This window comes from Cervus elaphus, chromosome 2 (assembly GCF_910594005.1).
Source record: "Cervus elaphus chromosome 2, mCerEla1.1, whole genome shotgun sequence".
In the NCBI taxonomy this organism is placed as follows: Eukaryota; Metazoa; Chordata; class Mammalia; order Artiodactyla; family Cervidae; genus Cervus; species Cervus elaphus.
The window spans coordinates 34,597,850-34,624,712 of NC_057816.1; positions in this window are offsets into that span (position 1 = coordinate 34,597,850).

Below are 26,863 nucleotides of genomic sequence, written 5' to 3' on the forward strand. Positions count from 1 at the left end.
GACACTTTTCTTCATTTACCATGTTATCATAGCCCCCGTTTGTACCAATGCAGTAGGATGAATTGTAGACTATTGTATTGTGTTCATTTTTCCCTCTCATCTAACAGACTATGAGTTCCTTGAGAAGAAGGGACTGTGTTTTATGTGTCTTTGTAGTGGTAACACTTAGCAGAGTGACAGCTCCTCATTTTATTCATTTATCCAGCAGGTTGGTTTGCCAAAAGCTCACTGAATATCTGTAGTGGGCCAGGTGCTGTGCTAGGCATCTGGGTTTCAACAGAGAATAAGGATGATGTGGACCTGCACCCTCCCTGTCTAGCCAGGAAGACAAGCCCTGCATGATAACTGCAGGCGTGATGAGTAGTATTGGAGAGGAGTCTGCAGAGGCAGTGAAGGAAAGGCTCATGTTGCTAGGTGATGTTGGGGATGCACTCTCCAGGGAGGAGGAAGAGGGCTGAGGGAAACCAGAAGCTGAATCAGTATGGTCTGGGCCAAGGAATGATGCTCCTGTAGGGCTCCAGTTTAGAAATCCAGAGAATAGAACTGAAGAGGTAGAACGTGTCCAGGTTTTCCTGGGTCTTATATGCTATTTTTTGTAGTTTTGAGTGTTGTGAGAAGACGCAGTGATTTCCAGCAGAGATATGTTGTTTCTGCTTAGTCATTACATTGTATGTGACTCCTTGTGGCCCCAAGGATGGTAGCACACTAGGTTCCTGTGTCCATGGGATTTCCCAGGCAAGAATACTGGAGCCGGTTTCCATTTCCTTCTCCAGGGGATCTTCCTGACCCAGGAATGGAACCCACCACTTCTGCATAGGCAGGTGGGTTCTTCACCACCAAGCCACCAGGAAAGGCCAGCAGAGGTGTGACATGATCCCAGTTGTAGCTGGAAAGGACTCTTGGGTGTTGATGGATTGGAACTGAGGAAAAAAGGCTTTGTTGGGAGGCCAGAAAGGAAACTCATTAAATTATCCAAGCAAGATGTAATGTTGGTTCAAATCAGGAGTGTCAGAGGGGATCTACAGTAGTAGACAGGTTGAAGAGATATTTAAAGGGCAAAATGTACAGACTTTTGTGTTTACTGGACATGGGGAAGGTGTGAGAGGTAGGAAGGAGTCAAGGATGGAATTCGGCTTTGAAATCTGAGGAATTCCACAGCTGATGCCAGAATTATTCCTTAGGCGCAGGTCAAATCTTGGCATTTCTATGATTACAACTCTGAAGTGGCTTCCCTTTGCTTCAAGGATAAAGTCCAGATATTTAGCAAAGAAGGCAGCCACCATTTGAACCCAAACTTTGCTCTTTACTTCATGGCCTTTTTATTTCACTTTCCCAAATTCTGTGATGTTCTTCAAACATGCCACACTGCTTGCTGTTCCTTACATATCTTTCTATGCTTTCCTCTCCCTTTCCTAGATTTACATGTATATCTGTCTATCTATATATATCTACTGGAGAAGGAAATGGCAACCCACTCCAGTATTCTTGCCTGGAAAATCCCATGGATGGAGGAGCCTGGTAGGCTACAGTCCATGGGGTCGCAAAGAGTCGGACACGACTGAACAACTTCACTATCACTATCTACATATATATATCACATGTTTACATATACCATATATATACCTACATATGAATATATATCTCTCACATATTTATATATATGCATTGATATATATTTACAAATATATGTATGTATATAGATATATGTGTACATATATATATTCTCAAAAATTCCAAAAATCCTTCAATCTAGTATCATGGTTGTAAAGCTTAGAAGAAACTTCTGCTCACTTATTCCCTTCTCTCTGTTTCCTTTTTACAATAAATATGTTTATTTTTACAGTCGTGCCATTGGAATACTGTGGTTGTTGCTGTGGTTGTTTATACACTTTGAAGATAAATACTTCAATATTTTAACCTCAGCAGATCTGTGAGTTTATTTTATTCCCTCCAGGCCTGGAGGGAAATTAGATGTTAGCATTTAGAACACAGAAACAAGAAAATTGTGTGATATTTTTTCCTTTTAGCTTAGGGAGCCCAACTTTAAAAATCCATTGCAAAAACAGAGAGCTTTTCTCGTAAAGTCTGTAGTAATCAACCTTAGAAATAGAAAGAAGGGAAAATAAAATAAAATGGAAATGTGTTAAGAGCTGGCCACTATGCTAGACCTCATTACTTAAAGTATCTCATTTTATCTTTGGAATGACCCTGGGAGACAAGTGTCAGAAGTCCCATTCAATACCCAGTTGTCTAGCTTATGGAAACTCTGCGGATACATCTAGGAATCTTCAGTGTGGCGCTAACAAGAAACTAAAAGACATCACTCATTGTTCTCCCCAGGGCAGGCCCCCAACGACTTCTATCTTTATATTCCACATTATAGGGAATGACATCATTAAGCTGGAACTCGATTTGTGCTGGGTGAAGGGGAAATCTTGTCAGAGATAAATTAGATAGCTTTTATGTCACAATAAGGGTCTCATCTTTCATTGCAAAGGCTCCAAATTCTTCCCAAAGCATCAGAGAAATGCGCACAATAATAACATACAAAAGGCTGAGAAGAAGAATTCATGGGATTCTTGCCATACAAAAGACAAGTATTTCTTTGGCACCAGTTCTCAATGGCCCTCACTTGCATAGTGATGAATTCCATACCTCCCTGGAGTATTATTTGTACATAATGTCTTATATTTTTGTTTACTTTTTGGACCTGGGGAAGTAGAACACTGTGACAGAAAATATATGGATATTAAATCTTCATTCTTTTATCTGCCACTTCTGAAAAATGACCTAACCTAAGGCACCTAGCTTTTCATTGACATCAAAGATGATGATACCGTTTGGACAGTAAGTATGAATGAGAAACTGAAATGAGTTTAGGAATATAAAAGTCTAACATAAAGCGTTGCATATAGTGAATTTCTGTTATTTTATGATGATTTGGAGCTTGGATTTTAAAATGACAAACTCTTGAAAGGAACACATATAACTAAATTTTATATATATATATATATATATATATATATATATATATATATATATATATTTAAGATGATGTGCTAATTCATACATTTCAGATGCATTGGCTGCTAAACTATAGCTTTAACCTTTTACAGAATTTGCCAAATTTGTGTGGAAATACCAACAACAGCAGAGTTCATATCAACAGTCAGTGATTTTTTTTTTTTTTTTTTTGTGCTCTGGACAATCTAGCTCAGTTTAGCTCAAAATCCAACATTTTTTTCCTTGTTTCTTTTCTTTTCCTCCTATGCATGCTTTTATGGAAAATTAGTAGCTGGAGAAAATGACCAAAAAGTCAGTTTTGATATACTCTATATGATACACTTTTTATTTGAAGAAATTAAAAGTGTCCAAGGATAATTATATGACATTTACACATTTGCATTTAAAAATACATGAGAATTTTGTCTGGGAGCATTAAAGGAACATGGCCATCCAACCTCTAAAAACAAAAGAAAGGACAATGGCCTTCAAGTTTAGTGAGAAAAACAGTTAATGGTGACCTTGATGTCAATTTGTTGGCCTAGTTTGTTCATTAAGGGCTTTTTTTTTTTTTAGTTGCTTGCAAACCAATTAAATCTCTATGCTGATGACTTTCAAATTTATCGTTTCAATCAAACATATATCCTTGTATTCCAAACTTGTTCCTGTCTTCTTCAAAATTTCTCTAGGGTGTCACAAAGCATTGCTGAAAGTTGAACTTGACACCTTTCCCCTAGAGTCTCCTTTATTTCTATGTCATTTAAATTAATACAATAATAATAATAAAGCTACCACAAACATAAAGAAATAAAAAGTTACCATGGGACAATACCCTGTCAATGACCCTTCAGCTCCTTCTCACCAATCATCCGCATCCAATTACTACTCAAATTCAGCTGACTCCTTTTCCTGAATATTCTTATGTGGATCTACTTCCCCTGAAAGCTGCTATCATAGTCTGATGCCCATTTTTCCACCTCCATGAATGGGACAGTGTCCAATTGACCTCTCAATTCCCTCCATCCCGTTCTTCACCTCTGACCCAGTGATCTTTCTAGAGAGTAAATGCAAACCTGTCCATATCATCCCCTCTTAAAATCTCTTCCAGGTGTCCAAAACTCTAAAACATAATTTTAGCTACTCAACATGGATACATAAGTCTGCCTCTAATACCCTTTTCAGCCTCATCCTCTGTCCCACCATCACAGCCATTTTCTGGACTGATTAACTCTCATTTTCCAGCCTTTTCACACATCATTCCTTCTGCCTGAAGTCCCCTTTGCAACCCTTAAACCACTTTCCCCATGAACATTCACATTTCAACTTAGAGATTACTTTCTGAGGGACACTTCTTCTGGTGTCACTTGCCCCAAAATGCCCTCGAGGATATTCCCCTATGTAATTTCATAGAAATCCTGTATTTCTCATAGCATCAATTCATAACTTTTTTTAGGCTTAATTGTGTCTCTCTATTAGAGCACAAATTCTGTGAAGGCAAGGGACTGTATATTATGTTTATTTCAGGACCTAACACATTATCTGGAGTACAAAGCATTCTCAGTTGGTTAGCTGTATGATTGTATACAGTCTGAAATCTAGTCTCCTAATTTGCTGAGATTATTGAAGTGCTCAGAAAAAAAAGGTCTCCTGCTCCAGCACCATCTCTAAAAAGTACATGAATCTCTGCCCTCACACTCAGTCTAGCCTTAGCTAAGCACTAGGGCATTCATTTGAGAACATGTATGTGTTTTCTACTCTTTTCCTCTTTTGCTGTTTATTTTAGCTGTCTTTTGGATCGTTCCCAAGGGGAACAAATGTTACTTCTTTCATCTCCAAACAAGCAAACAAAACCTTCCCTTAATTACACTTACTACTCTACTTACAGACACATTACTCACCTTCTATTTAAACAGAATTTTTGAAGGAGTTGTCTCTATTTGCTATCTCCAATAGCCTTTTATTTTCTATTAAATAGTCATCAGTCAGATTTTCATCCTGGTCATTTTATTGAATGTCAAGGTCATGGATAGCTTCTATGTAGCTAAAATCAATGGCTAATTCTGAGTCATCTTAATCTACCTAGTCTACTATTTGGCACATTTGATCATTCCTTCTTCCTTGAGTGACATTTCTAGCCGTCTTACTACCCATGTGACTATTCATTCTTAGTTCCTTTGTTGATTCTTTTGCATCTCCCTTAGCTCCAAAAGTTGGTATGCTTCATGGCCCACTCCTCGACCTGCCCACAAAGCTTTAAAGTATTTTATGTCAACAATTTCCGTGTTCAATGACATGTTCAATCCAAGCCTCTTTTCTGAAATCCAAACTTGTGCAGTCACTTAATATTTTCAGTGGATTGGCTGAAAGTCAGTCAGAACATGTCCCTCCCTGCAGGTGATCAGATCAAAACTTTTGGAGTCATCCTTGAGGTCTCTTCTCCACAGCTCAGGAATACTTTTGACTCTACCTTCAAAAATGTATCCCGAATTTTACCACTTCTCATTGCTTCCACTTAAAAAGAAATTATTTCTTAATTGACAGATAATTGCTTTCCAGAATTTTGCTGTTTTCTGTCAAACATCAACATGCATCAGCCATAGGTATACAAATGTCTTAGGGAACTCAAACAGAAGCACTATATCAACCTAGAGGGGTAGCATGGGGCTTCCACTTTTAGCATCCTTGTTCAAGCCATTAGCTCTTACCTAGATTGTTACATTACATTCTTAACTGGTTTTCCTGCTTCTACCTTTGCCCTCATACAATGTATTCTTCATACAGCAACCAGAATAATTTAAAATGTTGAGTTAGAGCTCATTGACCAAAATCAAAGTCCGATGTTTTACTGTAACCTTCAAGGCATGGTATCTGGTCCTTGGTTACCTCTGACCTTATCACCTCTTACTTTCCCCCTCTCTCACTCTGCTTTAGGAGCACTGGCTTCCTTGTTGTTTACATGTCAGGCACATGCTTGCCTCGGAGTCTTTACATCAGCTGTTCCATCTGCTTAGAACAGTCTTTCCCAGATATCTGCGTGTCGCCTACTTTCACATCCTTTAAGTCTTTGCTCAAATGCCCTCTCAAGAAGGTTTACATTGACTGGTCATCTTGTAATTTCACTCCTTTCCTAACACTTTCCATTCCCTTCACCCAGCTCTATTTTGTACTCCTCAATAGCACTCATTACCTTCTAATACAGAATATAACTAATATTTGAACATCTCCTTCTCCCATGAGAATGTAAGTCCCTTGAAGGAAGTTATTTTTGTCTATTTGGTTCACTAATGGGTAAATTCCTACATCTACAGTAATTCAGGGCACACAATGCTTTCTCAATAAACATTTATAGAATAAATACCCATGTTTTTCACAATAAAAACTCTCTCTTTAGTTTACTGAATTAAGACTAAGGTGTGTAAAAATAGTGATACTAGTCATTCTTTGAGAACCTGGGACATACTATATGCTTTTCATGTAAATAAAACAGATTGATGCAAGTTCAAAGCTGAAAGTGAACCTAGCTCTACTGAGCTAACTGCACTTAGCTCAAGGCCCATTTATTTGCCAAGTGGGAAAATGAGCCTCTCTCTCAAACAAACTTACAGTCTTAATTATAAAATTATTGTTCTCTGTATAGGATATTTTGAAAATTTGAAGTGTGAAAAGAAAAACTGCTCATAATTCCACAACCCAGAAATTAGTACTAGTAAGATGGATGTATTTAACTCTAGACTTTTTTTCTTATATGCATATATGTTCAAATATCTAAATGTATCATCATATGGTATGTATACTTCAAATTCATTCTAATAATACAATATATGCATTACATTTTCATACAAATTAGAAAAATACAATAAAAGTAAAGTCTCTCTTGACCAATGGCATGATCACTTTGCCATGTTCAAGTCTGTTCTTACATTTTTCAGAATGCACCCTGTTAGTATACTTGTTTATACAGCATGTGGAAATAAATCTTCTGTTTTAATAATTCAGAATTATACTCAAATCCTGTCTCATTTGTAAATGTGGAACATTCAGTCAACTAGACGAACACCATCCATTTCCCTGGAGTTTCGAGTGAGATGCCCCTGGCTATTTGTCAGATTTGAAGTTTGTTATTACCTAAAAAGCAGGCAAGCCTGGTCACTTGCCACTCTACTATCCTTATTTAGAGCAACTCAGCGCACTGCAGAGAAGTAATTGATTGGGACAATTATCCAGCCAGCCTTCACACCTGCTCCCTCATAACAACCAACCAACCAACTCAACAACAAATAAATAGGAACAAACTCACTTTTCTCCTGAAAATAAAAACCATTGTTTCTTAAGTATCTTGATAATGGTAAGAAAACCAATTTTAACTGAATGAGATGGATAATTTCACACTGAGGAAGGTATAAAGAATTGCTTTTGCCTCAAGTATCCGGTTACTTAAAACAAAATATTTATTTTTCATTTGATTGTCTGTGTGTACTTTTCTTTTCTCTGCTGTGAAGTCGGGCAAAATTGCTTTAGTTTTCCATTTAACTTTCATTAGTTTTACCATCAATAATAAAATAACTCATTCTTTTTCTTGAGTAAACGTGAAAATGGTCGTCCACTTAACCCATAGCAGAAACTAAACCACGACCAGGGCCAATATCCATGACATTTCCATTTGACCCATGAATTATTATTTTTAAATAGCACCTCCACATGTTATGTTTGGGGTCCTTTGGTGACTCAGATGGTAAAGAATCCACCTGCAACACAGGATACTAGGGTTTGATCCCCGAGTCAGGAAAGTGCCCTGGAGAAGGGAATGGCAACTCATTCCAGTGTTTTTGCCTGGCAATCTCATGGACAGAGGAGCCTGGTGGGCTACAGTCCAGGGGATCACAATAAGCCAGATATGACTGAGTGACTAACACTCTAAGGTTATGTTATTATTAAAGGAATATGTCCAAAGAAAGTTTGAGAACATTTTTTTTCTCAGAATTATGCAGGCTTCTATGAGCTTTCTTTTAGAGGTAGAAGTGTACCACTAAATTAAAACTGAACATTCAAATCACATTTCAAAGTATGTTTATGCATTTAGTTTTATATGGTATTTCCCTGCGTAATACAATGGAATGTTTTTTTCCATCAGATTTCTATCTTAGATCAGTACACAGTTCCCCTGGCACCCCATCCTCATGTGAAGCTGGCCCATTTTAATGTTAACCTCAATGAAGGATCATCAGAAAATAAGAAACTTGGGAAAACTCATGAGTTGATATTTATTCACTCATAATTTGACTGAGTGATATCCATGTGTAGAATGGACTAATAGATTCAAGGGACTAGATCTAGTTAACAGTGTACCTGAAGAACTATGGACAGAGGTCTGTAATATTGTACAGGAGGTCACAAACAAAACCATCCCAAACAAAAAGAAAAGCAAGAAGAAGTGGTTATCTGAGGAGGCTTTAAAAATAGTGGAAGAATGAAGAGAAGTGAAAAACAAGGGAGAAAGGGAAAGGTACATGCAATTAAACACAGAGTTTCAAAAAATAGCTGGAAGAGACAAGAAGCCCTTCTTCAACGAGCAATGCTTAATAATAGAAGAAAACAACAAAAGAGGAAAGATTCTAGACATCTATTCAGAAAAACTTCAAATATCAAAGGAGCATTCTGCCCAAAGATGGGCACAATAAAGTATAAAGATGGTAAAGACCTAGCAGATGCTGAAGAGATCAAGAAGAGATGAAAATAATACATGGAAGAACTGTATAAAAAAGATCTTAACAAACCAGATTACTATAACGGTATGGTTAGTCACTCAGAGCTAGACATTCTGGAGTGCAAAGTCAAGTGAGCCTTAGGAAGCTCTGCTACTAACAAAGCTAGCAGGTGCAATGAAATTTAGGCAGAACTATTCAAATCCCTAAAGGATGATGCCATCAAGGAGTTGCATTCATGTCAGTAAATCTGGAAGACCTGGCAGTGGTCACAGGACTGGAAAAGGTCAATCCTCATCCCAATTCCCAAGAAGGGTATTACTAAAGAATGTGCTAACCATTGGACAATTACACTCATCTCCCATGTTAGTAAGGTCACGCTTAAAATCTTGCATGCTAGGCTTCAGTGTTACGCAAACTAGGAAACTCCAGATGTCAAGCTGGGTTTAGAAAAGCAAGAGGAACCAGAGCTCAAATTACCAACATTTGCTGGATTATAAAGAAAGCAAGGAAATTTCAGAAAAAAACATCTATCTCTGTTTCATTGACTACACTAAAGCCTTTGATTATGTGGATCCTGACAAACTGTGGAAAGCTCTTAAAGAGATGGGACTACCAGACAATCTTACCTGTCTCCTGAGAAACCTGTATGCAGGTCAAGAACAACAGTTAGAGCCCTGTATGGAAGAACTGATTGGTTAAAGATCAAGAAAGGAGTATGACAGGGCTGTCTGCTGTCACCCTGCTTGTTTAATTAAACGTGGAGCGCATCATGAGAAATGTTGGACCGGATGAGTTACAAGCTGGAATCAAGACAGGTGGGAGAAACATCAACAACCTCAGATATGCGGATGATACCAGTGTATTTACAGAGAGCAAGAGGAACTGAAGAGCCTCTTGATGTGGATGAAGGAAGAGAGTGAAAGAACCTGCTTAAGACTAAATATTAAAAAAACTAAAATCATGGCATCTGGCCCCATTACTACATGGCAGATAAAAGGGGAAAAGGTGGAGGCAGTGACGATTTCCTCTTCTTGGGCTCCAAAATCACTGCAGACAGTGACTGCAGCCATGAAATCAGAAGATGATTGCTTCTTGGCAGGAAAGTGATGACAAACCTAGCCAGTGTATTGAAAAGCAGAGACATTACTCTGCTGACAAAGATCCGTATAGTCTTTGGTCTTCCCAGTGGAAGAAAGGCTATGGTCTTCCCAGTGGTCACATACGGTTGTGAGAGCTGGACCGTAAAGATGGCAGAATGACAAAGAATCGATGCCATCGAACTGTGGTGCTGGAGAAGACTCCTCAAAGTCCCTTGGACAGCAAGGAGATCAAACCAGTCAATCTTAGGGGAGAGCAACCCTGAATATTCACGGGAAGGACTGATGCTGACGCTGAAGCTCCAGTACTTTGGTCATCTTATGCAAACAGATGACTCATTGGAAAAGTCCCTGACCCTGGGAAAGATTGAGGGCAGAAGGAGAAGAGGGCATCAGAGGAGGAGATGGCTGGATGGCATCACCGATGCAATGAGCATGAACTTGGGCAAGCTCCAGGAGATGGTGAAGGACAGGGAGGCCTGGTGTGATGCAGTTCATGGGGTCAGGAAGCTGCTGCTGCTTCAGTCGTGTCCGACTCTGTGCGACCCCATAGATGGCAGCCTACCAGGCTCCCCCGTCCCTGGGATTCTCCAGGCAAGAACACTGGAGTGGGTTGCCATTTCCTTCTCCAGTGCATGAAAGTGAAAAGTGAAAGTGAAGTCGCTCAGTCGTGTCCGACTCTTCGCGACCCCACGGACTATGCCTACCAGGCTCCTCCGTCCATGGGATTTTCCAGGCAAGAGTACTGGAGTGGGTCGCCATTGCCTTCTCCGGGGTCAAGAAGAGATGGACACAGCTGGGCAACTGAACAACAACAACAATAAATTTGACTGAGTAGCAACTTGATGATACTGTGCTCCAATGGGCCCTATTTATATGAGAGAGAGAAGAGAGTTTCAGGCCATAGAACTGGAAATAAGTCCATCTCTTATCATTCATTTTCTCTGTATGGTTTTCTTATTTAAATTTATTTAGCACCTATCATGCATCAGACATTGTTCTAAACACTAGAATCTGGGAAGTCTCCAAGTTCATGGAAACTGTGTGGCTGAAGCTCAAGGTAAAAATAAAAACATTTATTGGGGGCTGGGATATGGTTAAGGGTACAAATGATTTTACAAATTTAGCAATGAAAAAACCAAAAACTCAAGATCAAGAGTATGTCCAAAGTCACAAGCTAACTAACAAAATAAGTAATAAGAGGCATATTTCTGGAGTTACACTATGTAGGTTCAGATTCTGTGTAGTTCCACTCCCCAGTTACTGGTTTTGTGTATTCAATGTATTACAACATTTAGTGCCTTAGTTACCTATTGGTACAATGGCATAAATGATGATACCTGCAACTGTGGTGAGGACTAAATGGGCTGATCTGTGTAAAATAGTATAGCACTTGGTCTATGATAAGAGCTTAATACAGGTAAACTATTTTGTGTATCTGTATCTCATTTTACCTCATTCAATAATAATTTATATGACTATTATTACTACTGTTTTAATGGGAGGAAGCAAGGCTACAAAACAACATAAAAAATACTAATGCTAATTTTATGCCATTTTAAGGAAATATATGAAGTATTAGTTTGTTGCACTCTTCTGATGAGTTAATAATCTGTGCTATGGAGAATTAGGAAAGGGTGCTACACACCCCACACTATTTTCTTTTTTTATTGTGGCAAAGCATAAAATTTACCAGTCAAACCATTTTTAGCTATACAGTTCAGTGGCAATAAGTGCATTCACATTGTTGTGCAACCATTAACACAATTCATCTCTAGATATTCATATGTTTCCAAACGGCAACTCCCAAATATTAAACAATAACTCTCCACTTGCCCTCCCTCCTGTCCCTGGCAACCATCATTCTATTTTCTGTCTTTGAACTTGATTACTCTAGACATGTGTGAGCGTATTATGTGGAATCATACAATAATTGTTCTTTTGCATGCTAAGCTGATCCAGCTGCATCCGAATCTGTGCGACCCCCAGACTGTGGCCCACCAGGCTCCTCTGTCCACGGGATTTTTCAGGCAAGAACACCGGCATGGGTTGCCATTTCCTTCTCCAGGGGCTCTCCCTGACCCAGGGACTGAACCCGAGTCTCTTAGGTCCCCTGCCCTGGCAGGCAGATTCTTTATCTCTGAGCCACCAGGGAAGCCCAGATGTTCTTTTATGAGTGGCTTATTTCACTTAATACAATGACCTCAAGATTTGTCCATTTTGTAGTATATGTTAGAATTTCATGTCTTTATAAGATTGAGTAATTGTTCTCTGTATGGTGTGTGTGTGTACACATATTTTGTTTATTCATTCATCTATTGATGGACATTTGAGTTTTTTCCCTAATATTTTGGCTATTGTGAATAATTCTACTGCTTTTAGGTATATATTCAGTAGTTGAATTTGGTATCATATGCTAGTCCTATGTTTCATTTTGGAAGGAAGTATCATATTATTTTTCGTAGTAGCTGCATCATTTTTCATTTCCAGCAGCAATACTCAAAGGCTCCAGTTTCTCCATATTCTCACTAAAACTTATTTTTTGGTTTTGTTTTATTTTGCTTTTAATTATAGTCATGTTAATGGTGTGAAGGGGTATCTTGTGGTTTTGACTTGCACTTCTTTAATGATTAGTGAAGTAAACACCTTTTCACATGCTTATTGACTATATTATTTCCAGAAATGTCTATTCAAACCCTCAAGGCCTTTGCTCATTTTTAAATTAAGCTATTTGCCATTTTGTTGTTGAATTGTAAAAGTTCCATATATTTAACAAACATGGATCAACAGATAACACTTCTTAGTAAAGGCTATGAAATATGTTGTCTTGAATGAATAAATGAATTTGTTTCCTTTACATTTTAGCTTGACTGGAAGAAAAGAAAATAAATAACTTGCTTCTCTTTAAGGCAGATAAAATGCAGTAAATGGATTTGATGAGAGCCCAAGTACAATCACATATGAAAAGCCTTCATTTCAGTTTCTACTGAGCTTTGTTGATTATCTCCATCGTATTTCAATCCCCCAATTTTACCCATATATCCCATTGATCATGCCCATTATCTATCATTCTATGTGCATATAAATACATGATTAAAGACAGAAAATATTTGTTGATGATATTTTCCAACTAAGAAATGAGTTGTTAAGGACACTGTCAATTCCCTCTCCTGAGGTAATGTAGCTTGAATATTACTTCATTGGATCTTTATCTTATGGTTGCACAAAAGACATTTAACAAATCTCATCTTTTCCTAAAACAATTTAAATGTATTTATATTTTCCTTCATCAGAACAACCACATATATTACTCTGATATCACCTTACCTCATTCATAATCAAATACACACATGAGCCTCCGACAAACTGCAGATCTGATTACATTAATAGAGCACCACCACCAACAACAACCTCCTCCCCACCCCCCTCCCCCGCCATCAGTAAAGACCATCAGTAGGTGTTGCTACAAGCAGCTAACGCTGGAGAGCTACACAGTACCACGGAGTCAGGCTCATCTCAACTCCAGTCTCTTTCAGTCACTACACACCTCCCAGGAAAGTACTATAGCCTCTGCAGGCTTCAATTTCCTTTTCTAAAACAGTATAAATTTAGGTACTTACTTCCTAATATTGTTAGGAAGAGAGAATGATAGATTTGAACATGCCCCACAGTAGAATCTGGCACACAAAAGTATACCATAAAACTTAGCTACCATCTCTGAAAACTTCTAAGAGTTAGCACATTGTCTCCTGGTACCAGAAGAAACAATGCAGACCCATTTTGTGCATATTAAAATGAAAAGGCTACAGAATGTGGCAGAAAAATGCATTGTAATCTTTGCAACTAGTGGTGAGTTGCTGTTTAGTAGCTAATGTGTGTCTGACTTCTCTGTCCATTGGATTTTCCAGGCAAGAATATCAAAAAAGGTTGCCATTTTCATCTCCAGGAGATTTTCCTGACTCAGGGATCAAACTCATGTCTCCTGCTTGGCAGGTGAATTCTTTACCACTGAGACATCTGCGAAGTCCTAAGGATAAGTAGCCCAAAGAAAAGGTGATAAGCTCAGTGCCACCCCTACCTCATAGGACAGAATCTTCATGATGCACATGAAGAGGCCATAGATGCATTTCCTACAGTCTCCCTGGTTAAGGGTTGTCACTAGAGGTACAATATATCCTAATTTGCCCAGGAAATCCCAGCTTGCAGATGACACCTGTTCTCAGAGTGAAATTATGCATAGGAACACTTTCACCCACAAAAGTACCCTGACTATCTCAAAAACTTGGAAAAGGAAGAGTAAAATAAACCCAAAACGAAGAGAAAGAAGGAAAGAGAAAAAAATTAGAACAGAATCAATGAAATTGAAAATAGGAAAACAATAGAGAAAAATCAACAAAACCAAAATATTTCCTTGTTAAAAAAAAAAAAGCCAATGAAATTGATGTACCTCTAGGAAAACTGAAAGAAGAGAGACAACACAAATCAGTACTATTGGGAATATTACAAGGCTACAGATCCTGCATCCACTATGAACACACTTATGTGCATAAATTCAACAGCTTAGCTTCAGTTTCCCTAAATGCAAACTATCGAACTCAACAACAGCAAAAAAGATAATCTTCTCTTAATGATACCATGACAAATAAATCAAATGTGTAATTGAAAAGCACCTACTCACCCCAGTTCTAAGCAACAGTTAGAACCAGATATGGAGCAAAAGACTGGTTCCAAATTGGGAAAGGAGTACATCAAGGCTGTCTGTTGTCACCCTGCTTATCTAACTTATATGCAGAGTACATCACGCAAAATGCCAGGCTGGATGAAGCACAAGCTGGAATCAAGATTGTCAGTAGAAATATCAATAACCTCAGATATGCAGATGATACCACCCTATGGCAGAAACTGAAGAAGAACTAAAGAGCCTCTTGATGAATGTAAAAGAGGAGAGTGAAAAAGCTGGTTTAAAACTCTGCATTCTAAAAACCAAGATCATGGCATTCAATCCCATCACATCATGGCAAATAGATGGTGAAACAATGAAAACAGTGAGAGACTTTACTTTGTGAGGCTCCAAAATCACTACAGATGGTGACTGCAGCCATGAAATTTAAAGACACTTGCTCCTTGAAAGAAAAGCTATGACCAACTTAGACAGCATATTAAACAGTAGAGATGTTACTTGGCTGACAAAGGTCTGTCTAGTCAAAGCTATGGTTTTTCCAGTAGTCAAGTATGGATGTGAGAGTTTTATAAAGAAAGCTGAGTGCCAAAGAATTGATGCTTTTGAACTGTGGTGTTGGGGAAGACTCTTGAGAGTGCCTTGGACTGCAACGAGATCCAACCATTCCATACTAAAGAGATCAGTCCTGAATATTCATTGGAAGGACTGATGCTGAAGCTGAAGCTCCAATACTTTGGCCACCTGATGCAAAGAACTGACTTGTTGGAAAAGTTGCTGATGCTGGGAAAGATTGAAGGCAGGAGGAGAAGGGGACGACAGAGGATGAGATGGTTGGATGGTATCACCAACTCAGTGGACATGAGTTTGAGTAGCTTCAGGGAGTTGGTGATGGAGAGGGAGGCTTGTTGTTCTGCAGTCCATGGGGTCACAAAGAGTCAGAAATGACTAAGAGACTGAACTGAACCTAACTGAACTACTTTCTTCTGGGTTTTCCTGAAGGCTGAGTACATCATGGATGTGGAAACATGAGAAAAATGCAAAGTATCCTGCCCAATTACAAAGTCCAGCCTGTACCTGAAATTCCACCATGGCAGTGGTACCCTTTAGTTTTAGGTAAGAAATACTATAAATATACAGATTATATGGTAGTCCCATCTCTTTCAGAATTTTCCACAGTTTATTGTGATCCACACAGTCAAAGGCTTTGGTGTAGTCAATAAAGCAGAAGTAGGTGTTTTTCTGGAACTCTCTTGCTTTTTCAATGATCCAGAGGATGTTGGCAATTTGAGCTCTGGTTCCTCTGCTTTTTCTAAAACCAGGTTGAACATCTGGAAGTTCACGGTTCATGTATTGCTGAAGCCTGACTTGGAGAATTTTGACCATTACTTTACTAGTGTGGAAGATGAGTACAATTGTACAGTAGTTTGAGCATTCTTTTTGATTGGAATGAAAACTGACCTTTTCCAGTCCTGTGGCCACTGCTGAGTTTTCCAAATTTGCTGGCATATTGAATGCAGCACTTTCACAGCATCATCTTTTAGGATTTGAAATAGCTCAACTGGAATCCCATCACCTCCACTGGCTTTGTTTTTAGTGATGCTTCCTAAGGCCCACTTGCCTTCGCATTCCAGCATGTCTGGCTCTAGGTGAGTGATCACACATCGTGATTATCTGGGTCATGAAAATCTTTTTTGTATAGTTCTGTGTATTCTTGCCACCTCTTCTTAATATCTTCTGCTTCTGTTTGGTTAATACCATTTCTGTCCTTTATTGAACCCATCTTTGCATGAAATATTCCCTTAGTATGTCTAATTATCTTAAAGAGATCTCTAGTCTTTCCTAATCTATTGTTTTCTTCTATTTCTTTGCAATGATCACAGAGGAAGGCTTTCTTATCTCTCCTGGCTATTCTTTGGAACTCCTTATTCAAATGCGTATATCTTTCCTTTTCTCCTTTGCTTTTCACTTCCCTTCTTTCCACAGCTATTTGTAAGGCCTCCTCAGACAGCCATTCGACTTTTTTGCATTTCTTTTTCTTGGGGATGATCTTGCTCCCTGTATCCTGTACAATGTCTCAAACCTCTGTCCACAGTTCTTCAGGCACTCTGTCTATCAGATCTAACCCCTTGAATCTATTTCTTACTTCCACTGTGTAATTGTAAGGGATTTGATTTTAATTCAGTTGCTCAGTCATGTCCAACTCTTTGTGACCCCATGGACTGCATAATGCCAGGCCTCCCTTCCATCGCTAACTCCCGGAGTTTACTCAAACTCATGTCCATTGAGTCAGTGATGCCATCCAACCATCTCATCCTCTGTTGTCCCCTTCTTCTCCCACCTTCTATCTTTCCCAACATCAGGGTCTTTTCCAATGAGTCCACTCTTCGCATGAGGTGGCCAAAGTACTAGAGTTTCAGCTTCAGCATCAGTCCTTCCAGTGAACACCCAGGACTGATCTCCTTTAGGATGGACTGGTTGGATCTCCTTGCAGTCCAAGGGACTCTCAAGAGTCTTCTCCAACACCGCAGTTCAAAAGCATCAATTTTTCAGCGCTCAGCTTTCTTTATAAAACTCTCACATCCATACATGACTACTGGAAAAACCAGAGCATTGACTAGATGGACCTTTTTTGGCAAAGTAATGTCTCTGCTTTTTAATAAGCTGTCTAGGTTGGTCATAACTTTTCTTCCAAGGAGCAAGTGTCTTTTAATTTCATGGCTGTAGTCACCATAGGTCATACCTGAATGGTCTAGTGCTTTTCCCTACTTTCTTCAATTTAAGTCTGAATTTGACAATAAGGAGTTCATGGTCTGAGCTTACTTGATCATTTTTAGTTAGCTGGCTAGTCAGATACATTGGTAATAGAATACGTATATAGCAGAGTTAAGCCATTAATACCACAGATGAACAAGGATAAGTGAGCAATTCCTCTTTATCATTTGTCTTAAGGAATCTCACTTCTGCCACAGCAAGCTACCAGTTGTACCCACAAAATATTTTTCTCTTAGTGGATTGACAAATAAGTAAGGAGGTGAATTCTTCAGTTTATTAAGACTGGAAGGTTACATTAAGTATCTGTAGAGTGTTGGCGACTGTGGTAGGTACCTTCTCAATAGTATAATGACTTATATACAAAAGTATCTGACTGAATATAAGGGTATACAAATTTATGAGTGAATTAACACACTTAAAAGGCACTTAATATGTTCTAATTATTGTGCCAAGCCCTGAATAAGAAATGGTTTCTGCCAGTGAGGATCTTATAGTCTGGGAGAGGAGACAGACATATATACAGTTAACTGCAAAAAATGTAATGTGTAGGAGAAATTTTTTAAGTAGGCACGAGTTGTTGGGAGTCATCCAGTATGGTAAGTCTATGATGTCCAGCATGGTAGTAGAACAGCAAAGATTTTACAGAGAAAGGAAAATTTTTTTTTAAAAAAAAGGTTTTTGAAAAGGCATAATTTCTTTTTGTAGAGGCAATGATTTTATAAGATCTTTCCTTCAGTTATTCATTTATAAATTCAGCAAGTTTAGTAAATGCTGGTCAGGGACCAACTAGTCTTTCTAGGTTTGTTTTTTTTTTTTCCCTGTGAGCCTCATTGCACCTAAAATGGGAGCAAGTATAACACTGACACCAAATAAATCATTATTTGCTGATTAATTAACTGAATAATATCTCTATGTGAGAATACTGGGACAGAAAAAGACTACAGTCATAGTTTGTATACATTGTGCTGCCTTTGACATTAACCTCAGCCAAAGATTGTTTTCTACTCTTAATCAATCCTCACAATAATAAACTGATATGAACATTGTAATTTTTACAGAAGACTAACATGATCAAGGAATACAGAAACCCAAAATGCCATCAAAACTACTGAAAACTGTTCTACTGGCCTTCCATTTATGTAGCTTAAAAGGACAATACCAGAAATCGCTATGTAAGCTTTTATTTGCTCTGCTCAGGGCTCACAGCTAAATGAAACCATGCATACAGGGTTTCATGGACAATTGTTTTCAAAAAGAGTCTTGATTATACCCAAATCTGACCTATCATGTTGACTTTAGTGTCATACCACAATATAACAAATAATTCCACCATGTTATATCTATTCAGAAAAATCCTTTCGTCTCCCTCTTAGAGACAGAGTAATTTTCTGAGTTTGTTACTGGTCTGATTCACCATGGGATTTATTTTCTTGTCGGACACATTAACAATGACTAAAACGTGTTACTCTAGGAAATGCTTTCTTGGGTTATCAATTGGTTTAAAATGCACAGCTTGATGAAATAGTTTACAGGGTAGATTCAAGATTCCTCATTAAAGAACCACCTCCAGCTGCCTTTCAGCATCAATGCCTTTCAAAAAGACAGTGTGGGGTATGGATTTTCAGATTCAGGGCTATCTTATACCCTTGTGATGGAAGCAGCCCAAAGCCAGGGATCCAGCTGTATTTTTTCCCCTGACATTTCAAGAAATTCTGCAGGAAAACAAAGCTAACTTTTACAACAGAGAAAGATTGTAGGATGGTGCGGAGATTCTAGTATTTCATCCTTTTCCATCTTACCAGTTCACTTTCTCACTGCCAGCAGACATATAAATCATCCAGCTCCTTCATTTCCCCTTCTAGTTCATAAGGAGGATGTATCTTCATTTGAAAAGCACTTTGCCGTTCTTAAAGGATAATTCTGCAAGTGCAGGATGATGTTTCATTCCCAAAACAACAACAACAAATTAGATTTTGGATGCCCTTTAGCAAAGCACAAAGCAGCCTCTGAGGACCCCTTGGAGTTATGATATCTAAGTCTAAAGAGGAAACAGGAAAAATTGAGATTCTTGAAGTTAAAATTGTCTGCTAGGCCTTTTCTCCCTGATTTCTTATGTTCTTTCCAAAAGGTTTAATATTAATATTTTGCCACGATGCAATATTCAGCCATTCTAAAAGCACTATACTGGGTTTGAGTGGATGGAAACAAGAATAATTCAAATATCTATACTCAAGAAGCCAACAGTCTAGTATACATGAAGAGGAGGATCTGGTTTTTTGGGTTTTTTTTTTAAGTACTTAGTGTACACCTGGGGCTTTGACATGTAGTTACATAGGTCTTACACAATCTTCACAACCCATGACCCAGGACCCAGCTATGTTATTTTTAGAAAATAGATTTTCATCTGGTTGATCAGATTAGCTATGATAATAGATGCAAGAGATTCGATTTTACTGACCTGATCAAAGTCATCATCATCTCTGATCTTATCCACTCAGCTTCCTAATGGGTCTCCATTTTTCAATTTTTGTGTCTATCTAACATGTACTGTACTTGAAAGCCAAGGTTCAGTTCAGTGGCTCAGTCATGTCTGACTCTGTGACTCCATGGACTGCAGCACGCCAGGCCTCCCTGTCCATCACCACCTCCCGGAGCTTGATCAAACTCATGTCCATCGAGTTGGTGATGCCATCCAACCATCTCATCCTCTGCCATCCCCTTCTCCTTCTGCCTTCAATCTTTCCCAGCATCAGGATCTTTCCCAATGAGTCAGTTCTTTGCATCAGGTGGCCAAGGTAACCTTTTACAAATGTAAAAGAGGCCACACCACTTCCAAGCTTGATGCACTTCAGTGATTACTCTTTTTACTTAGGCTGCATTCCCAGCTCTTTTTCAGTGGCCAACAGTGCAGCACCGCATGGTGGGGTCTTTGTCTGCATCTTCAGATTCCTCTTTACCACCAATCTCTTTGTCCCATATGCTATTTTCATGCTGGTTTTCAGGTCCTCACGCTAATCAACTCATCCTAGCCTCAGGACCTTGGTAAGTGTTTGTCTTTGCATTGAACTGTCCCCAGTCCCAACCCTTTCCTATTCAACCCAACCTGTCAAACTCACTAATCTATGGGGATTGGCTTACATGGTCCCTCCATAGAAAAGTCTTTTGTAACCATCTAGTCTGAATTAGACTAAATTACTGCCCTCTTGGTATGTTCCAGTATAACACTATTCTTTCATAGTATGTTTTACACTTTAAAAGATTTATTTGTGTGCTTAACTCTGGAAGACTATAAACTCGATGGCAGAGTCCAGGTTGCCTTGGTTCACTGTTATGTTCTAGGTATCTAGGAGCAGCTTACTCATGATAGACACTAATTACTTGGATACTTATCTAACAAATGAATACAGAAGTTTAGAGAGATCTTTAAACTAGACGCCAGCACTATAAAAGCCTCCAGAGCCTCAATAAAAAAATACCATTATCATAACCAATTTTTAATCATACATTATTTCTAATTTTCAATGAACTATTTATACATATCTCATTTTTCAGAAGAACACTCAGAATTTATTATTATTCCTTTTCCATGGTGAAATTGAGACTTAAAATGTTTAAGTAAATTATCTAATCTTACCTAATTAGTAAGTAGTTGAGAATGGACTCAATCTAAGGTTCACTTTTAAATTAGTACCTGACTATCTCTAGTAACTGGTGGTTTTTCTGATGTTTGATTGTATCAGTTCTTCTCCTTTTTCCCCCTCTGACTCTTCTCTATTCTGATGGTATCCTGGGAGGCTGACCTTTATCAGTTAAGATTACACTTCCCAAGTTCCTTTGATTCCCCCCTACTTCTGCTTTTCCATGGGATTCGAAAAATGGGCGACACTTGCAGGAGATCACGGCTGGGAGGCAGACAAGTTGGGGTATTTATTCCTATTCCCACTGCTCTGGTCAGTTTTTACTGGGTAATCTTCCAGGGTTAGAGGTCACTGGGTTCTGGGGATCATCTCTCTTCTTCTGCCCCTTCAAGCCTATGGGTGGCAATGACTCCCCACCTCCTTTTGGTCCTCATACCCCTCCTCACCTGTCTGTGAATAACCTCTTCACTGAAGCCTCTTACACTTATAGATGAATGAACTGTTTTCATCTGAGACCTGATGATCCCTAAAAGTCAGACAACTTTCATCTTTCATTGCAGGAGCACTGGAAGGAAAACAGTGCTCTGGAACTCCTACCCAACAATTTTCTCCCTGATAATGACAATAAAGATAAAATTATTTAAAGCTTTCACACTTTTATTGTGTGGCAAGGCTTGCAATAGCAAGCACTTTGTAAATTTAATTAAATCTTCATAACTTCTCTATGAGAATTGTCATTATCTTGATTTTGCATGTGAAGCAATAGACATACAAATTACATCATTTACTTGAAGTGGAAGGTTGTGAGGGGTGGAGCTAGGTTACTGCTATTCTCTGAAACTCAGCTGAGTCAACTAAGAAATGGAGACAATGAAACTTCTTTGTGTTACTGACAAGTTTGGAGGTCACATATGTGAAGGAACTGGCCCAGTGCACTACATGTAGTAGAAACTCGCACAGCTAAGGGTTGCTCTATAACTCTGTGGTTATCCCATATTACCCAACATGAGACTTATTTCTCAGAATAATCCTGCAGTTTAAGACTCATAACTTGGATTTTTACAAAAGAGGAACCTGAGGCTTAGGGAGCATTAATAATTTGGTTAACATCGTATTTATCAGGGATGAAAACACATACACATCACTTCCTAAGTCAATAGATCTTTTTCTATCACACATTGCTTTCACTGTCTAATCAAGGAAGGAATGTGCTTGTTTGTCAGAAAAGACTATCCATTTCCTGGCTTGGAGCCCTGAGAAGTGTTGTCTGAGGGTTGTTGCATGAATTAGGACTCAGCAAAGTAATAGCTGATATCCTGGATGACAGTTTTACCAGAAAGGTGAAGGTCTTCCTTTATCACTGGTTCTTAAATCACAGGCACATAGTAAAACACAATGGTAGAGTGGAAAATGAAGTTATTTAAGGCAATTTTGTGAGGATGGAGAGGATGATGTGGCCCAGATATGTAATTTCTCATGGTCTGACTTTATACAAGGTTAAAGCTGGGAGCCTCTTGAGGAATAAATTCTTATAAAATAAAATAACCATGTGCACTACAATTTTAGAGTCAGGCTGGACTGTGATGCCCAGTGGATAGTTTCAATATATATTTATTTAAAATTTCAACACAATACACAGTTTATAGAGATTTTCTGATGGGAATTGGGCTGCCTGTGTGGGATATGACACATATTTTTTTTTTCAGAAATATGACAACAATTTAGAGAAACAAAGAAAAACCTCATTGGACTTTGGGAGAAAGAAATGGTCCTGAAAAACGTCCTATTCACCATGACCCTATGCATGCTAGAGACATTTCCTGTTTCATGACTATTAACCCATTTCATCCAAGTAGTAAAAATGAAGTTAATTTTTCCTTAATCAGGGGCTCTCTCTATATATATAATTTAGCCTTTGCTCACTTTGCTTGGAAGTATGTTGTTTCTTTAACTTGTATTTTTCACATCTGCCTAGTGGAGAAATTACATGACCCCTTCCTTAGAGAGTCATGGTGAAATCAAATGAGATAGACATCTACTATGCAGCTACCTTGAAATTTGCAAAATGATATAAGAGGAGAGTTGTGTTAAAATTGTTACACATTTTCTAAATGCAACTCAGTATGAAAATCACAAACAACCCAATTTAAAAGCAGGCAGAATGACTGAGTAGACATTTTCCACTGAGGACGTGCAAATGGCCGACAAGCCACTTGAACAGTGCTCAGCACCAGGAATCAGCAGGACGGCAGTGAGACATCGCCCACATCCCTGCATGACTGTCAGTAAGAAGAGCAGAGAACACAAATGCCGGTGAAGATGCGAAGGGAAGGGAATACGCATACACTATTGGTAGGACTGAAATTGGTACAGTCACTGTTGAAAAAGTATGGGGGTTCCTCAAAACACTTAAGACAGAACTATGATATGACCCAGCAACTCAGCTCCTCGGTGTATATCTGAAAAAAACAAAAACACTAATTTGAAAAGACACACATTCTAATGTTCATGGTAACATTATTTGTCATCTTCAAGATATAGAAGCAACCTAAGGGTCCATTAACAAATACACAAACAAGATGCTTTTATATATATACATGTATATATATACATATATAAATACACACATGGCCAGGAGAAATATCAACAACCTCAGATATGCAGATGATACCACTCTAAGGAAGACAATGAAGAGGAACTAAAAAGCCTTTTGATGAAGGTGCAAGAGGAGAGTGAAAAAGCTGGCTTAAAACTCAACATTCAAAAACCTAAGATCATGGTATCTGGTCCCATCAGTTCAGTTCAGTTCAGTCACTCAGTCATGTCTGACTCTTTGTGACCCCATGAACTGCAACACGTCAGGCCTCCCTGTCCCATCACTTCATGGAAAATAAAAGGGGGAAAAGTAGAAGCAGTGACAGACTTTATTTTCTTGGGCTCCAAAATCACCACTGACAGTGACTGCAGTCACAAAATTAAAAGATGCTTGCTCCTTAGAAGAAAAGCTATGACACCTAGATGGAGTATTAAAGAGCAGAAACATAATTTGCCAACAAAGGTCCATATAGTCAAAGCTATTTTTTTTCCCAGTAGTCCTGTATGTACAGATAGATGTGAGAGTTAGACCATAAAGAAGGCCAAGCACTGAAGAATACATGCTTTTGAACTGTGGTGTTAGATAAGGCTCTTGAGAGTCCCTTGAACTGCAAGGAGATCCAACCAATCAATTCTAAAGGAAATCAACCCTGAATATTCATTGGAAGGTCTGATGCTGAAGCTGTAGTTCAAGCTCCAATAATTTGGCCACCTGATTCAAAGAATTGACTCATTGGAAAAGACCCTGATTCTGGGAAAGGTTGTGGGTAGGAGGAGGTGGCAGAGGATGTGATGTTTAGATAGCATCTATTGTTTAGCACAGTGAAATATATTCACTCTTTTGTAATAACCTATAAAGAATCTAGAGAAATATATATATATATATATATATATATATATATATATATATGAGTGTGTGTGTGTGTGTGTATATATATATATAAAACTGATTCACTTTGCTATACACCTGAAACTGGCTCAAAATTGCAAATCAATTATATTCCAACAAAACTTTTAAATAGTGGTTCCTACTATTCTCAAAATTGACAGAAAGTGCTATTTTTATACTGGGAAGTGATAAAATAGGATAACATAAGACATTTCAGATGAAACTATGATAAAACATAAATTGCATCAGTAATAGCAATTTTATTACACAATATACAAATTAGATCTATTAATAGGCATTTGAAAATAATTTGGTCAATTGAATATATATTTTAAGCTATTAAATACAGTTTAATTATAAAATGGAACATACTAGTGGTTTAATATTAATAGTTTGAAAATGTATGTATCTAGGCAGTATTGAAGAAAATGTATTTTTGAAAAAACCTTTGGCTTCAGAACATCTAGATGTTAGATATTTAAACATATCTTTTAACTGTATTGCTGAACTCACAGAGAAAGAGGAAAGAAGCACCTCCAAGATCCAGAAAAAGAGAAATGTAAAAAAAGTGAGGATGAAGAGGATCAGGAGCTGAAAGCAACAGAGTAAGCAAATTTAGCAAGGTAGACTGCCGAGTCGTACATCAATACCAGAATATTCAAGCTTTTGTGAACAAATGCTACACTGGAAGTGAATGACTAGGCCCCTGAGCTTTTAGGATGGCAGAGAGGAAAGGGAAATAAATCCACACCCTACCCCTACCTCCACATAAATCAGACCCATAAAAGTCTTACCTTTAGCAAAACTATATGCTACGAGGAAAAGATCTATTGTGGGTACTATAGGGAGCAAAACGGTGCCTGTAATTTCTTAGTGCTAAATAGAAAATAACCACTAGAACACCCACATTAGTGGTGTCTTCTGAGAGTGTGTATCTATAGCCTTAACTGTGCATGGGACTTGGGGTAGGATGCATCACAGCTTCATGGTCTGAGAAAGACCACATGAGAAAATTACACGACAGTGGCCCTAGGAGTTAAAATTTAAGCATCATAGCAAAAATGAATGTAAATTCTCTTTGAAGGAAAGAAATCTCATGTGAGGACCCTCAGGATCTGTACATATTAGGTCAGTCAAAGATGAGCTCAAAATATTAAGTCGCCAAATATATGAGAAAATAAAGAGCCTTTGTAAATGAGTCGAAACACTAAGCAATAAATTTGAACCCTAAGGACTTCAAGTATTAGAAATATTAGATACAGAAAACAAAATATCCACTGATAAAACATTTAAACATATAAAATATGGGTTCAAAAGAGAGAGACAGTAGACTGTAAAGAGAGACAGGCTAACTTATTAAATAAAAAATAGAGCTTAGATTTAATTGCATACATTGAATTTTTAAATACTAAGGGGATTAAATGGTGGATTAAACATAGCTGCAGAGAATGTTAACAAAATGAAAACTAACTATAAAAAATAAAAAAGTACAATTCAAGGAGTTGCAGAGATAAAAATATATTTTATAGAAGTCATTATGGGGTACATAGTATAGAATTAAATGGTACACATTAATTTGCATTCTAGAAGAGGTAACAGAAAAAAGCAAAAGAAAATGTATAGAATCAAAATCTGAAAACATTTCAAAATTTATTAAAAAAACACATTATTAATTCAATAAAAATTCAAATAGAGTTAATAAAAAGAAATCCAAGTCTATATTCAACAGAATAAAACTGTAGACCACTAAAGACAATGATAAATAGACAAAAAGTAGAGACAGGTCATCTAAATGAAAAATGACTGGAGTGAGAGCAGTCTTCACAGCAGCAATGGAAATCAGAATAAGTATGTTGACCATGGTAAGAGACATAGATACTAAATATTTAAAAATTGAACACTCAGCAAAAACTATCATTAAGGAAAAGGGCAAAATAAAATATTTTCAGAGGAAACCAGCATGATTTCACTGAATAAATCTCTAAAATGATGTAATTAGGGAAGAAGTAAAGGAAAAGTTATATTAAAAGAGAATAAAGGAAGAAAATAAAACTGAAACAATCATACATGGAAGTAAAATCTAACATTATTGTTAAACATTTTAGTGATGATAGTATGTACTAGTATGTCTAAATTATAGAGTTAATAAAAAGCAAACCAAGAAAATACAAAACATTTTACAGTAACAGCATGGAATCTATAGAGAAAGTAAAAAACTTATTAAAGACAGGAGGTAAGGATGGAAAGTGTCATGATGAAACTTTTGAGGATGATGGATATGTTCATTATTTTGGTTGTTTTTGCAGTTTCTTGGTGTATGTATGTCCAATATTATCTAGTTGTACTAGTTGTACACTTTCAGTTCAGTTCAGTTGCTCAGTTGTGTCTGACTCTTTGCAATCCCATAAATCGCAGCATGCCAGGCCTCCCTGTCCATCACCAACTCCCAGAGTTGAGTTGACTCATGAGTAACATGAGTTTAC